This window comes from Nicotiana sylvestris, chromosome 8 (assembly GCF_000393655.2).
Source record: "Nicotiana sylvestris chromosome 8, ASM39365v2, whole genome shotgun sequence".
NCBI lineage: Eukaryota > Viridiplantae > Streptophyta > Magnoliopsida > Solanales > Solanaceae > Nicotiana > Nicotiana sylvestris.
The window spans coordinates 193,814,744-193,830,954 of NC_091064.1; the positions used below are offsets into that span (position 1 = coordinate 193,814,744).

Genomic DNA, 16,211 nt, shown 5'->3' on the forward strand with positions numbered 1-16,211 from the left:
GTAGGTGTTTTAATATTGTACCTTTCAACTTTATCTAGAAGCAATTGTATTAGGTACTTAGAGTTTTCAAGTTAGAGTTAACTTGAAGTTGTCGCAACAGTTGAGGTTGTGTGCTACAACGGGATTAGAGTTAATCCTAGGTTTACAAAAGAGTTTTTGAAAATGCAGTTTTTGGCGCAGTGATTTTAGTGAAGAGTTTGGGAAAATCCTACTGGAAGGTAGGTCGTGGTTTTTTTCACCTTTTGAGCCAGGTGTTTTCCACGTAAAATCTCTGTGTTCTTTAATTTCTATATTTATTATTCCGCAACAGTAGTAGTTGGAACACATAGAAGAACCAGGTCCTTCTATAATCAGGTTAAACCAAAAATTGGGCACCACACAAATCAATCCCCTCCCCCCACCCCTCTTGTGTGGTATTGAAGTATAGAACATCAATTAAAAAGTTTGGTCAAATACTAATTGCTGATCAGGAGTGCTTTTCAAATAAATTAGCCAAACACAAACTATTTCTCATCAAAAGTACTTTTAAGAAAAGCATTTCTCAAAATAAGTTGATTTTTGCAGTTTGGCCAAACGAACTTTTAATGTGTTCTTATAATTATCCCTTCACAAGTTATTACTTAGAGAAACTCATACAACAAAGCGTTCATATGTTGTAAACAAAATCATACATAAGAGTATTGTTAGGAACAAATTTAATCAATAAAAAAGATAGTAGAAACCAATTTGCACACGATTTACATCACAACATGCCAATTGAATAAGCTTACGTTAGTCCTTTTTTTCCCCCTTTGCCCTTGTCTATTTGTGTTAAGATCAACGTTAATGATGAGAACTGTCATTTTCTAGAAGTGTTTTGGTTGACTTAATAATTTAAACAGTTTCGACTTGACATTCAATTTCAGATAAGTGTGCTTATGCAGCCGAGACAAATTACAACCGACTAGCCAGTGTCATTTACTATTCCAGAATAGAAAGTTCCAATAAATTCAGAACTCTTAACAATTCCCACATTTTAGCTTTAGGACTTATAGCGATGAACCCTTAAATTTATCAGTATATTAACTCATCAAGCAGCACCATGTCATCAAACAAGAAAGCGCCAGAATAAATTGCAAAGTGTTCTCAAAAAGAATCATGTGGTGAATACTGCTTACAAAAAGCTCGGCAGATAGCTAGTCTATGTATATAGCTCATAAACTTCTTTCGTATCTCAAAAAATTTGAAATTTCCAAAAAAAATAAGGATAGCATCAGAGGGCGACTGGCAGGTGAAAATGTATTACTTGGAGTGGAACTTCCTGCTGACCTCGTTAGGGAAAGAACTGCGAGCCAGAAAAAGAAAAAAAAATGAGCAAACCAACACAAACCTTAATTGATGAAGAATTTACCATCTCCTTATGATGCCATCGTTACAGGGGAGAAATAAGCTTCTCTACTGTAGAAGCAATATCCTTAGTGAGACTGGATCGATAGCTTTCAAGAAATGCCCCACTGGTTTCCTGGGGAACCAGATGCAATAAATACAAGAAAATATTAGTAGAAATACTCAACTTAATTTTTCACCAAACACAATCGCTAAGTTCATCAGAATATTAGTAGAAAATATTATTCTTGTGTGATAGTTATGGCTTGCACATTCAGCAAACACAATCGCACCAAGAAAAGAAAATTTGCATACCCGAGATTCCAAGTTCATCAGAATTGCTGACTTCGTTAACTGTTTCGCACGGTCTAGCTCTACCTGGACAAATGTGCAAAACGAGTAAAAGAGACGGGGAAAAGACATCAAAGTAATAGTCAGTAACAGGTCAACACAGAAGCACAATAAATATTACTAGTGAAGTTTTTTTTATCTGAAATAAGTAATGTCCTTTTTTACTGAGAGAAAAAAGTTAGGTAAGAGAATTAAACAAATCTTCAGGAAAATTACGTAGAACGTCAGTGTTAAATGTTTAACCTCCTCCAGATTTTTTAAGTCAAGGAACTCTTTAACTGCTATTTCAAGAGCACTTCCTGCATAGCTTTTTAACCCGACTTCGCATTCACCAATGAGCTTTAACTTATCCGAAAAAGAAAAAAGAACTGAAAAGGTAACGATTTATGATGGATAATGATTAGCTCAAAAGAAGTGTAAAAATAATTGATAATTAAGTGAAGAAAGGGAAGAAGACCAAAAACGTCAAGAATTGCTTTTACACCCTTAGACATCACAATTCAAATTGCACTACATATCCTAAGAAAGCATTTTCCTTCGCATGTATTTGTATTACTGCTGAAAATTTTCAGGAACTTAAAATCTTATAAAAGTTGAGAATAAAAATATGTCTTGGTTTTCCCTTCTCCTTTCCTATTTTCTTTACTTGACATTCTTCAGGAAGCATCATTTCCTTGTTAACAGAGGCAACATCTTAAGCAATCAAAATGGTTCATGGTTGTGCCGGCCTGACGAGTAATTTGTGGCCTAAAGCCAAACTTTATGAGCGGCCTTAATTTTTTTTTTCAAAAAAATTATTTATTTACTTGAAGTCTATATTTCTTTAGATACAAAGTTATTAATAATTTTCTTCTAATCAATAACTCCTAAGAAGTCTTTCTTAATTGACAATATAGCCAACCCATTTAACCTTTCTTGAGATATCGTTGATCTTAGATAAGATTTTATCACTTTTAATTTTGAAAACTTCTTTTCGCTGAAGCGACGGTAACATGAGTTATTAATATTATTCCATAAGCAATATAGGCATTGAAAAAAGAATCAAATCTTTTTATTTGAGCGATTGTATCAATTACACTGTTATCTTTTAATTGTACTATTTTCCTTAATACTTTTATGTTACAACCCATATCCACATGTGTTAGTTCATGCCATATATTAGTTAACATAAATCCAAGAAGGAATTATCTTTGAGATGATAAGAAGTCAATCCTATTGGTCTTAAGTGATACAAGAGTGTATAAGGGTGATTAACAAGTATTAGAAGTTAAACGAATCAAGGATGTTGTAACTCGTATTTTCAGGTAATCTAGCGGTGCTTAATACACTCAAGAGGTCATTTATTAAGGTATTTTAATCATATAATATCCGTATCATAAGTCTTGAAGTCAAACGAGTTATGAAACAAAAGTCGACAAAAGTTGTCGCAACTTAGGTTCATAATTTTACTTAAACATTAGGTCAAATGTTTCTAATCTTTTCTCATAATTTACAAGGAATTACGGGGTGATCTACCAACCAAATTAAAGATCTATGAGTCTAGTTTCCAACGCATTAAACCGTTCATCGATACGATCTCGGAGTAGAGAGATATTCGCGTTTTTGCGAGACTGCGCCAAACACCTCTCTATGGGGCCCACTAAGGCGGTTTAAGATATTTGGACCTATATAGGATGCCTCCAACCCGTTTTAAGTCATTTCTTCTCACTATTTTCAGACCTTAGAACCCTAGGAACATCCTCTCAAGGTTCTCTCAAGATTCAAGACCCAAAAAAGGGCAAACAACACAAATCAAGTGTCGGGAATTCCGTGGCGCTAGTAAGTCTCTTGTTCTTCTTGTTGTTGCTCATTTTTGTGTCGTTCCAGCTCGTGTGGGAGGTTGTTTTAAAGGGTTTATGTTCTGTAAATACTCCCTCATGTTCTTAATATCAATCCTAGGTGATTTCAAGCCTTCTAAAGTGATTCTAGTGCCGAAAAACACTAATTGATCGCTAGTTTCGCTTTTTTGTTGTTGTGGCAGCATTGGAGGGATATTTCATGGAAATTTAAGGTCAAATTGGAGTTGTTCTTTCTGTATAAAGGTAAGGAACCTCTTACTCTATATGTATTTAAGATTATCCAAGTTGCGGCTAAGCCATTGAAGCTAGAACTTGTGAAATATATATCGAAAGGCTTGGTAGTAATGTTATTGTTTTGTGGACTGTTTTGCGTTGTTGTTGGGCTGCGTATTTTACTACTATCTTGTGGAGTTTTGGAGGAGGAAGGGTGTGGAGAAACACCATATATATGTAGGGTTATGGGCTGATAGTTATTCGTAACATTTCCAGGTTGTTTGACACGACTACGGTGGTCGTCGTATGTATGGAGTGATTAGGCTGTGTGTGGACTATTTTGGGAGGCTCAATATGTTTATTATTGATGTTGTTTGGGCTGTTTGGTGACTGTTTTGAATGGTGTGAGGTCATATATATAGGGGAGGTGTTGTCCGTTTCATCGTAAAATAGGTTGTGGTCGATACATAATAGTTATGACGCTTAAATGATAACGATAGTATCGTTTCTCTTATTGTAGACTAAGGAGTTTTGACAATTGCATAGCTTGAGATTGGGGCAGTATATACAAGGTATGTGAGGCTATCCCTTTCCTTCTTTTGCACGACTCCGATTGTACATAATGTAATGAACGAGCTTCCAAGATACTCTACTCTTAGAAGCTAGCAGTACTTACATTGTTTTCCCTCTTATGGAACGATTGATGTTAATGTTGCTTCTCTTATTCTTATGTTATCAATGTTGTTGGTACTTCCTAATTCTTATAAGGTTCATAGTGAAAGTTAGTCCTAATAACGTGTACAGAGGATACCGACCTTACGTCACTCCGAAAGGTTTAGAATGTGATTCCATGAGTCGAGCATGCATTATATATATGTATCTATTTTACTCTACCGAGCCACGCTATAGTTGGCCGGGTACGGCACCTATTGTGCAACCACTGATCAGTTGGGTTTTACCGAGCTCCACGTGGCCGGGTACGATTCTACCGAGCCTTATGATGGCCGGGTACGTTTTTTTACCGAGCCTATTATGGCCGGGTACGATATGATGATGATGATGCCCACAGAGGCGAATGCTTTAAAGGTTTATGTATTTATACATATGTATCATGCATTTCATGTAAGTAGCCCTCAGAGGTACTAAGATGTTACAGGTTGTATATTCTCTATCCTTGCTTACATTACTGATCGTATTTATGGTTCTTTGCCTTACATACTCAGTACTTTATTCGTACTGACGTCCTTTTATTTGTGGACGCTGCATGTCGTGCTGCAGGTCCTGATAGACAGGCAGGTGCAGCTCCCCCACCACAGTAGACTGTCCAGTTCAGCGGTGATTGGCGAGATCCCTTCTCCGGACTTGCCTTGGTCTTGGTATGCAATTTTTGTTATAGACATTATGGGTATGTCGGGGCCCTGTTCCGGCTATGTTGCAACACTTATGTTCTTTTAGAGGCTCATAGACAGGTGTCGGCTCATGTATAGTTTGGTATGCCTTGTCGGCTAGTTTTTGTTGTATAGTCTTTCATAGTAGCGTGGTAGCTCATACCTTATATGTAGTTTCTTGATTGTCTGGTCATCCCCTGCTATGTATGTTCATGCCGTCATATTTTATTGTTGGTTGTCCATGATCCAGGTCTACCATTTATATTGATCTCGTCAGCCCTAAAAGATAATAATGAAGGTTAGATGAAATGTACGTTGGTGCTCGACAAGTGTGGTCGGGTGCTAGTCATGGCCCTCCAGTTTGGGTCGTGACATTTTAATTCCGAAAATAAATCTCCATCAATATCAAATTGATTTTTATGCTTTACGAACATTCAAGATTAAGGCAGTATTTTTTCAAATATCATCTAGTGATCTTAATTTTTAACGCTAAATAGAATACCAAAAATATTTTCATATACTTCGAATTGTTCAGATCTATTTTGAAGTGAAAAAAAATAGCCTTGTCACTAGGTAAAAAGTAGTAATAAACTCCAAAGGATTCTTCGAAAGATTTTGAGATTTTATTATCAACATTTTCATCAAATTGTTACTTCCTATATATCACATGTTTCTTACAGAATTCAGGTTCGATATTCATTTCAAGTGCAATTCTTTTGGCGGAAATCATAGAAGTTGTAAATTTTTCTTCTCTATACTTTTTAAAGAAAGAAATCAAACTTTTCCACTTCATAGGACCATTTTAAACTTATACATAGTTTATTAGATGTAACAAAAAATGAAGCCTCCACGAATGTGGGGCCTAAAGCAGTTGTTTTACTTGCTTTATGGAAAGGCCACCCCGAATTTCAAAGGCAAGGGAAAAATGAGTCCTCTGGTTCCAAGTGAAATGTAGCAGGATGTCAAATGTAAGGAAAAATAAGAGCATATCAAATGAAAGGTAAAAGAGACATTGAGGCACACCCCCAAATCGGCTTGATGGCGGTAATCACCCCCTACGCACACAGGTTTTGGCTCCTCAAACCATGCCACCTTAGGTAAATCAGATAGAAGAGGTTCCGCAACTTTTAATAATTCTTCATGTTCAACACCTGATGCAGCAAGAACTATCCGAGAAGCAGTATAGTTATCCTGCTGAAAGAAAACCATGATGAGTGCACGAAAAGCAGCAGAAATGGAACCACACTAGGATGGCTAGAAGAAAAAGATCATTGTTTAAATACTCACAGCTACAAACTCCTCTAGTACATGCTGCAACCTGTTTACTGTAGTTTCTGTGGCCATAGGAGAATTTGCATATGGCTCGGAGTAACCAGCAGAGTGAACAGCCTCCAAAAGGAAGTGCTGAGGGTTTTTGGCATACTCGCTAATAACGGCTTTAACCTTCTCAAGCTGAACAGGTGGAAATTCATCATAAGATCCAAAATAGAGAAAAGAGCGATATAGTATTTTGAGGACATGCCAATACAAAGATAAAGAAAGAAAAAGACAAACCTGCTCGCTAACCTCCCAATCAAGAAATGCAGGATTCCTGATACAGTCAACAAGCAGCTCCATATATGAGGAACAAATGTTTTAAAGCATCATAAGTGTATGCCATTTGCTCTCGTTAGGCTGCAGCTGCTATGTTACCACGAATTGCTTCAAATTCTCGTACAATACGCAAGTGGGACCGGCTTAAGGTGCTTTTGTAGGCCATGCGTTCCAATAGGTGTGTAGCTCCATATGAAGTGGGGGGTTTCATATATTGAACCACAGTCAATAAATACGCCGATTGAGGTAGCGGGACTCTGAATTCCATAAATTGGAAGTTCATTAGTATATACAGCAAGGAATCTACACTGAGGTCACTGGATAAATGGATATATCTTGAAGAAAGAAATGCTAGAATAGATCATACTGCTGATGTTTCTGAAGCAACTTTGGGACCAATCTGGAGAGTTGTTATCTGTACAACATGATCGATAATGGTGGAGCGAGTTTAACATCATGAAGGAGAAGTCCAGAGGAGGTAGTGAGCCCATTCCGCCACCAGTTAACCAGTTTAAAAGGCCCCCCAATGACTTGGTTGCAACAACAGAACTGGAAAATCTTGTGAACACCTTATCGCCTCCGCTTGCCTATTCTGCTTTTCAACAATCAAAACATGTCTAATATATTGAATATTTGAACTTTTATTTTCTATCAAGTCGTGAAACATGGCCAGTGAGGATTCATATAGCTGACTCCAATTTGTTTGCAACTTAGGTGTAGTTGTTGTTGTTGTTGAGTGAAGTGATGAACGAATCCTTACATTAAAAAAATCATTGAAATAGAAAATATAAATTCTACTGAAGTGCCACCAAGAAAGAAATTCATATAATGTTGTGAAAGCTAATCGATAATAACACGTTGTGATTTGATTCCAGCCATTTGATAGCATAGCAAGTCCGACTTAATTTATTTTCCAATTTGCCTCTGTTAATTGAAGCGATTTTCCAAATTCTATCTTCAAGGCTATATCTTCAAACCTTTATCACAAAAAAAAAAAAAAAAAAAAAAAAACTATAACTTCATCCAAATATGTTGTCCGGGCCAGCTTACGCACACCTAGACTATTCCATCGGGTACCTGCTACCTCCCACTAGCATAGGTATTGGGTAACTCCGAAGAAATACAAGGAATTCCTAGATGAGAGATCAAAGGCAGTGGCGGAGGCAGGATCTCCACGAAAGGGGTTCAAAAAAAATATTTTGTAGCTAGTGGGAATTGAACTCATGACCTTATATAGATTTTGAATCTCCCTTGACCACTAATCTACACTTTTGGATTGTGTTAAGGGGGGTTCAAAACTTAATATATAGAGGTAAAAAACAGATTTTGCCTTATATATACAGCGTAATTTTTCGGCGAAGGGGTTCGGATGAACCCCTTGCGCTAAAAATATATGCACCCTAGCAGTACTTACAAAGGGCAAAGCAAAAAGAACACTGACTGAGAAAAGATGTAATAACCTAAGTAGACGTAGCAACAAATGCAACATACTCAGAATCGATTAATTAACATATAATTTCAACATTTACAAAAAGTAAGACATATTTGAAAGAAACTATATAAAGGAGGTGCTAGGGTGGTCTTACATTTAGCTCCCTGAGGCGAGAAGACGTGGCTCAGTAAATGACCACTGTGAGGATTCGAGCACTGAACAATGCTCTGGAAAGATAACAAATAGCCTTGGGCTGGGATCAGCTCGGACTCGGAGAAGCAGAGAAGAGAAACGAAGCAAGCGGAGCTCTTTGGCTATGGATGTTTAGAATGTTCTAGCAATAAGATTGCTGAAAAGGATTTAAGAAGGAGAAATTCAAAAATAACCAGATTTACAAGTTTTCATTCAAAAATAGTCACAATTTCAAAAGTAATCGAATTTAGCCACTTTTTATTTAAAGATATATCTGAAGGAAAACACTATTTAAAATTCGAAAAATACTCCAGCATAATATATTGGAGTTCCAGCATAAGTATACTGGAACTCCAGCATATTATAATGGAGTTCCAACATAAGTATATTGGAACTCCAGCATAATATATTGGAGTTCCAGTATAATATACCGGTCCAATATAATATGCTAGAAGTTCATGCACAGGTGCTCCAATCTCCAGTATATTATGCTGAAACTTTCAGCATGTTGGAGTTCCAGCATAATATGTTGGAAGTTCATACACAGGTGCACCGATCTCCAGTATATTATGCTGGATCGGTCCCTGTTACAGCAAAATAGTGGCTATTTTTCAATGACTTTGCAAACGATTGCTAGTTTTGAATGACCAGTCTGAAAACTGGCCACCCCGTGCTATTTTAACAAAAAGTAGGGGTAGTAATTTGAGCCCAAATCCATTCAAACTGTCCAATCCGGCTAAGGTTGGGCCGGTCATTGACATGCCTATTTTGTTGAACTTAGCCATCTTGACCCAACACATCTTAACCCATCTAAAGTTGGGACTGATTTTTAATCCAAAATTGATACATAAGTAACTTTGCTAAAATATCTTTAAGATATATTTTTTTTATTTAATATGCTATATATGACCATAACAGAAGAAAATAATTATTTAATAATTAAAGAATTCATAAAAAAATAATACACATTAATTAAAGTTTGATAAAAGTTGAGCGGGTTATATTATAGCCCAGATTTTAGCACATATTGACCCAGTCCATCTCAACTCAAATAACTTTTGGACGGGTCATTGACCCTTCAATTTATTGACTCGGCCCATTTTTTTCTGTCCAAAATTATCCAACCCGCCCATTTGACAAACCTAATTTAAAAGCAAAAAAAAAGGAATATGCATTCTAGATATAGAAGGCATAACAATATAGAAAAGAAAATGAAAAATGCATAAGTATCCTCTGACCTATAGCCGGATTTTCAATTATACACTTAAACTTTGTGGGGGTTGTGTTATCCCCTTGAACTATTTTAGAGTCGAATAAATATCCTCTTGAGAGGTGACTGTTTGACCCAAAAATGTAAATTATGGTTCAAATAATAATTTCAGTTAAATTAAGGTTAATCTTAGTTAAAAATAATATCTTCAAATTATAATGTCGGAAAGAATAAGAGACATGTGTTTATGAGAACAAATATGACACTATGAGATAAATGCATTTTAATAATCACGAACAGTGATAGAATGTATGATCTTCAATAAATGATAATGGATGTCATTTAATTAAATAAGAGGAATAATTCAATCAATAAAGAGTGGAGTAAATGAACTTTCCACTTAACAATGATTGAAAAATCAATCCTCTTGTAGCCGAGGATTTCTTGGATCTGAAGTTAAAAGACATACATGAATCTGGGTGAAAAGTAAGATTTTGTATTGAGTGAAGATTGAATTTTTCAAAGTGTTGTTCTTACGGTAGAATCTCACGTGCCTCTATTTTGTCTTCTTTTTCTATTTATATGGGATATCTTCCCAAGAAACTCTAATAGTACAAAGGTAAAGAATATTCTCTAGAATATCCACTAGAATATTCTCTTTCAGATTCTATCTTGAAAACTAGCCATTACAGCTCTATCGCTGGTATTCGACCTCGATCATGACCCGAATTGATGACTATCCTCTACTTTGATCCTCATCGATGACTTGATTGCGACTCTCCTCGATTTTGATCCTCAACGATGACTTGACTGCCACTCTCCTAGACTTTGATCCTCATCGATGACTTGACTGCGGCTCTCCTAGACTCCTCGACCACAGGACAGTGCGGCTTCTTGGGCTATCTTAAATGATGATTTGAGGATCCTTCTCATAATGTTATCTCTGTCTGAATATTCTAAAGGTGAATTTTGACCTATACAGTGACGTGGCATAGAAAGTGTATTCACTTTCTTAGAGGCGCGTGAGAGCATAAAACTGCCTTAAAATTTTATTTATGTTTACATATGTCATTTTACAATTGAATACTTTATAATTAGTTATATTTTATTAATAAAATAATCTTTAACCCATTTAATTTTTTCCAGTTGCTGTAAGGGATTCCCTCAAGAACTTCAACGAACTCCTCACCGGAAAAAATGGAGTCCAGCTCATCATTTTCATCTTCTTTCACTTTTATTTTTACTCGTATATCCCTCTTTTGCAGCAATAACAAAGACCCAGTAAAAAACTGCCAACTATTGAATTAAAATATGAAGATAATGATGGTTTGACAACTCCAGAACTTGAGAGTATCAAAACTACCAGAGATGATTTTGTCTTTGGTGGCGACAACGATTCTAGATTTTTTTATTGTTATGCTATCCTCTGAGAAGTTCTCGATGGTTAAAAGATCTACCTTTCTTTTATGTTGTACTCTACCTTTCTTCGGCGGCGATAACGATTCTGAGAATTATGTTTGTATTAATATCAAAAAGTTCAATGGTGAGGGGTGGGGGGTAAAGGTGGCGAATGCGATAATAGGTTAAAATCAAAATTTTCTTTTAAAGGTGGTAAAAATATGGTGCCTGGTGAAGCAGGTATGGTAATGGTGGTTTTTGGGGATGTTGATAATGGAAGCGGAAGAAAGAAAGGAGAATATTAAAAAAAAAAAATCTAGTAAAAAATATTGAGGCGTATGTACTCCACCATACAACATAAATGTGGTTGTGAAATTTTAAGGTAAATTTATTCCATTTTAAAATAGCTCAAGGGGGTAATAGGATCCCCGCAAAGTTTAAGTGTGTCGTTAAAAATTCGGCTATAGGTCAGGGGGTACTTACACATTTTTCTAAAAGAAAACGTGAATATTTGAGATGGTCCACCAGTTTTATAAAATAGGCTAAGGGTGGAATTATAATATATGACACCCTAGGCGAATCTCACATCGACAAAACATGGGAGAGATGTTAGGTATATAAGTAGACATGCCTTCGACTCTAGTGACGCGTTTTAAAGTCGTGCGGGCCTAGGCCTAAAGCGGACAACATCACTAGTGGGTTGGGCTGTTACATATGATATCAGAGTCATTCCGCGTGCAACCTTAAATAGTGGTGGTGCAAACCTCAGCGAGGATGCTGAGTCCCTAAAGGGGAGGGGGGTGTATGTGACATCCTAGGCGAATCCCACATCGACAAAACACGGGAGAGATGCTAGGTATATATGTAGATATGCCTTAGACTCTAGTGATGCGTTGTAAAGCCGTACGGGCTTAGGCCCAAAGCGGACAATATCACTAGTGAGTTGGGCTGTTACATATTAGGTATGGGTATGAACGAATTTTATAACTTTTGCTTGATCATATATTTGTTCTAGAAAATTCACTAAATATATATATAAATATTTTGATTACCAACTCAGTAACGAAAACGAACTATGAGTTTAATGACAAACTCAAAACTTATAAACTTTAATTTTTGACTTTGGCACGTAAAAATAGATACCTGAAACATGCCTCAAACTGGGCAATTAACTTGCTTCCATCTTCATCGGCATGGCTGTGTTTGGGACTTTGAATAGACTATTAGTATTGGCTTATCGCATGACCCATGTTATCATATTCCCATTCTCACGCAATAACATGTCTTTTCATTTCTAAAAATGGCAATCAGTTTTGGCAGATGGCAAATTGACAATCTCTTTTCTTTTGAACAACTAAAAAAGAAAGTCAAGTAGTATATGTATATGGAAAAAGAAAAGAAAATAACATATACTTTCGAAATTAAAACAGAAAAAAGGGGAGGAATTATCAGCTTAGTTTCGAAATAGTTTTGGCAGATGATGATATTGACTCTTACTTTTAGCACAATAAAAGTGAATTAATAGATGGTTATGTATTATTGTCATACGGAACACGTGTACTTTTTATTGTTTCGTGATCAACAGATTTGTTGTTTTTAATCATTTTTTTCTTTCAAAATCTGTATACTTGACAGCATAAGATTATTAGTCAATAATTCCGTAGTGTGAAAACATTAGTTTGTTTTATTCTTTTTAGGTTTGGCGATATCTCCTCTGTAAATAATCTATGGCCACAGATTCTACTCTTTATCCTCTTCCTCTTCCTCTTCCACGTTTCCTTTTGTACTCTTTAATTTGCCTAACCTAGTTTCTAGGTGTTGGGTATTTTACAAGCTGGAGAACAAAGGCGTTACATTTGTTTATAATATGTTTATTTATTTCGTCACGCGAGATAAACACATTTTTTTATTTTTGGATGCGAACAATAACATCCATATATTGAATGGATTTTGAGTTCTTAAAGACGTAAGTATGCAATCAAAGTTTTTTATCATTTAGTATTTAGAACCTATTGATTCGACTAATGTAGATTCGTATAGTATAGAACTCATTAAGTATCCAATCAAATTGATTATCAAAGAGCTAAGTTAACAAAAGGTGTATATTACAGGCTTGAAGGACTCTTTTTAAACTCCAAAAAAAATGTAATAACTATATAAATGTTCATTTAGAGCGCTTAATGATAACGTAATCCCAATTTAACTACATTACATGAGCATTAAACTTCATTAATTATGATATCTCCAACACACAAATGACTTTTTTTTCACCAAACCGATTATACTGTTATTGAAAGATTTCACCCACAAATTTTCCACTAACTATGTTTACTGTAAAAATGGTTATAACAATTAAATTTGATTTAGTGATTCTAAAAATACGTGATCTATTTTTATGCTAGTTGTTAGGCAGTTGATGCTATGCGAAAGACTCAGAGACGAAATAAGAGCTTAAAGACGATATGTTAATCAAACCGAATCGCTGTCAATGAGGGCCTCGAGCTTGCCTATTCGAGGGCTTCGGGGTCGAGTCTGAAGCTCGGCGAGGAGCTATCGAGAGTGGTCGATGGAGAATAACAGCTATAAACAAATCAATGACGGCTTTTTATAGCTAATAATAAGCAATAAGTGAAGAACAATAGATAGAACACAATAAATACAAGCAATAAATGAGATAATGAGACCAAGAGAATGTGTTAGAGAGCAGAGAGAATGTTCTAGTATATTTAGTATGGAGCAACAGATGTTTACAAAATGACAAGGATCCCTTTTATATAAGAGGGGGAATCCCAACATAGTACAAGTGCATTTATTACAAAGATATGGAGATGAGACACCTAGTTAATGCCACGATACGGGCTCAGACTAGCCTAACAGATATTGTCGGCTCTAGCTTCACGCCTTGGGAACTCCCCATTTTCTTCCCATAACCGTCGGTCTCATATTGTCCTGAGGCCGAGCGTCGATGGCCCTCGAAGGATGAAACTCGACCGTGATTTCGAGCCTTCGAGGCGTCATAATGATGGAAAATTGGACCCTCCAATTTTACCGTATACAGATAGTCCCAGCGTTTCATAGAGTAGAACGACAAGAAACGACCTTGATAACCATATTTCCGAATTTCCCACGATAATGTTATACTGATGCATACTATTTTCCCTTTATCTATGCTTGTGTAGAATCTAAGTGCATGACCCCATCGGTTGGTGCAATTATCGAGCCCAGATTGGACTGATAAACTCGGGTTGTCGGGACCCTGACTTCGAGTTGAATGAGAGTAGGGCTTCGAACCCCCAAATCGAGACTTAGCCTTTAGACCATGCGGTAATCTTCGAGGGGGGATTCGCTCGGAAGCTCGAGAATGGAGACTGCCTTTAGGTTTTCGAGAGCAGTCCCCGAGTGGGGGTTTGCTCGGGCTGTCTGGAACCTTGTCTTGAACTTAGTGTAGATAGCCTTAAGGCGTTGTAGATAGATCCCGGATGAGGGACTGCCCGGGTTTAGATGGTATCCCGAGGCCAAGCCCATACAAATAGAGTTTTAAGTGCTTATTTTTCTCCTTGTGAGGAGCCTTCAAAATCGGGTACCATCTCGAGTCTTGTAATGACGTCGATGGCCCCTTGGAGAGATCCCCGAGATTGGGGTACCATCTCGGGTCTGGCGATGATGCCAAAGGCTTCCTGGAGCCTAACTTCTTTTTGATGGAGGTCTTCGAGATCGGGTACCATCTCGGACTTGTAGTGATATTAATGGCTTCTTGGAGCCTTTCTTCTTTTTGGTGGAGGTCCTCGAGATCGGGTACCATCTCGGGACTTGTAGTAATGTTAATGGCTTCTTGGAGCCTTTCTTCTTTTAGGTGGAGGTCCTCGAGATCGGGTACCATCTGAGGGCTCGTTTGGTGTGGGGGTCTCCGACCCCAAAACGTCATACGACATTCGTCAAATGGAAGACATGGCTGCAAAGTGACCGAGGCGATCCCGCCGGCCCATCTTCCCAAAGTGATTTCCGCTAGCATTTTAATCGGCCTCTCAGTCAGGCGGATTGTCGTTGCTTTTTCCATATATAGGGTTGTTTCTGCCCTTTTGGAGATTCCACCATTCTGAGTAGTTACTCTTCTTTTTTCCTACGTTAGGCCTTTCACTATTTCAGCATTACCTTGTCTAAATTGCTACTCTAGTTCTCTAATTTAGCTATAGCCATAACTGCTACATCAGGACCTGTTCGTTAGGGAGGAGAGAGTTCCGCCTCCGGTTCTCGCCTTGCTGGCTTGGGGCATTCTGCTTCGAGAGGGGACTTTTCGTCAGAAAAGTGCCCTGATGCTCAGGACCAATGGGAGCGACCTTGAAATTTACTTCTTCGATAGGATATGAACATCTTGAGTCGGTGAGGAAAGATTGTGGATGGGGGTAAAAGGTAGTACTGCAGGTAACTTCCTCGGATGAGAGTATTACGGACCGTGTCGAGGGGTTTCTGAATGTGTTCACGTATCCTTTCATGCTAGGCCCCCTTGATAGGGTTGTCCTTGACTTCTGTCGAAAGTATCAGGTTACTTTGGCCCAGATCTATCCGTCATTTTGGTAGATAGTGTTGATGGTGAGGTTCTTTACGGAGATGACAGGGCTTGAAATTATGCTTAGCCATCTTATCAGGCTATACCAATCCTTTCATCATCGATGTCTGCTAACCTTACGATGCTTGTCGACCACGTCTTTCATTGTAGATGATGAAGAAGACGAAGGTCAGGAGTGGATGAGTCGATTCGTCCGAGTACAAAATGTTGATATTATCCCCGTGGAGTTTATGCTATTCCCTGAGGAATGGAATTATACACGTAAGTGGTACACTCGTGCCTTTGCAGTTTTTCAATTATGGCGAAGGGGTGTTCCGTAAATGTGTCTTTTTTTCTTTTTCTGCAGTGACTTCGTGGATGCCGGGCGAGGTTCCCGATCTGCCGGATTGGGTTCGGAAGTTGGCGACCCACTCGACTTACAACGAGTGTAAGTGTCGAGCTTTATCTAAGGATAAGTGGGAGGCAAATACCACGGTATGTGTTGTGCCTTCTCTTCTTTTAGTTGGAAAAGCACTTTCTCTTTCCGCGTACTAACCCTGTTATTGTAGGCATAGGGGAGCCTTTTGAGGCGAGATTGTGCCCCCTTGGGGGCGAAGGAGGATCACTAGCTTCTGGGCAAAAGAATGGTAATAATACGCAAGAGATACCTTTGCAGGGCGATGGT

At 37.6% G+C, this 16,211-nt stretch overlaps 1 pseudogene; it reads right to left on the reverse strand.

Annotated features, from left to right (window-relative positions):
* Positions 1-1,039: 1,039 nt before the first annotated feature.
* LOC104234402 (mitochondrial-processing peptidase subunit alpha-like) lies at positions 1,040-7,845 on the reverse strand (annotated as a pseudogene).
* Positions 7,846-16,211: the final 8,366 nt, after the last annotated feature.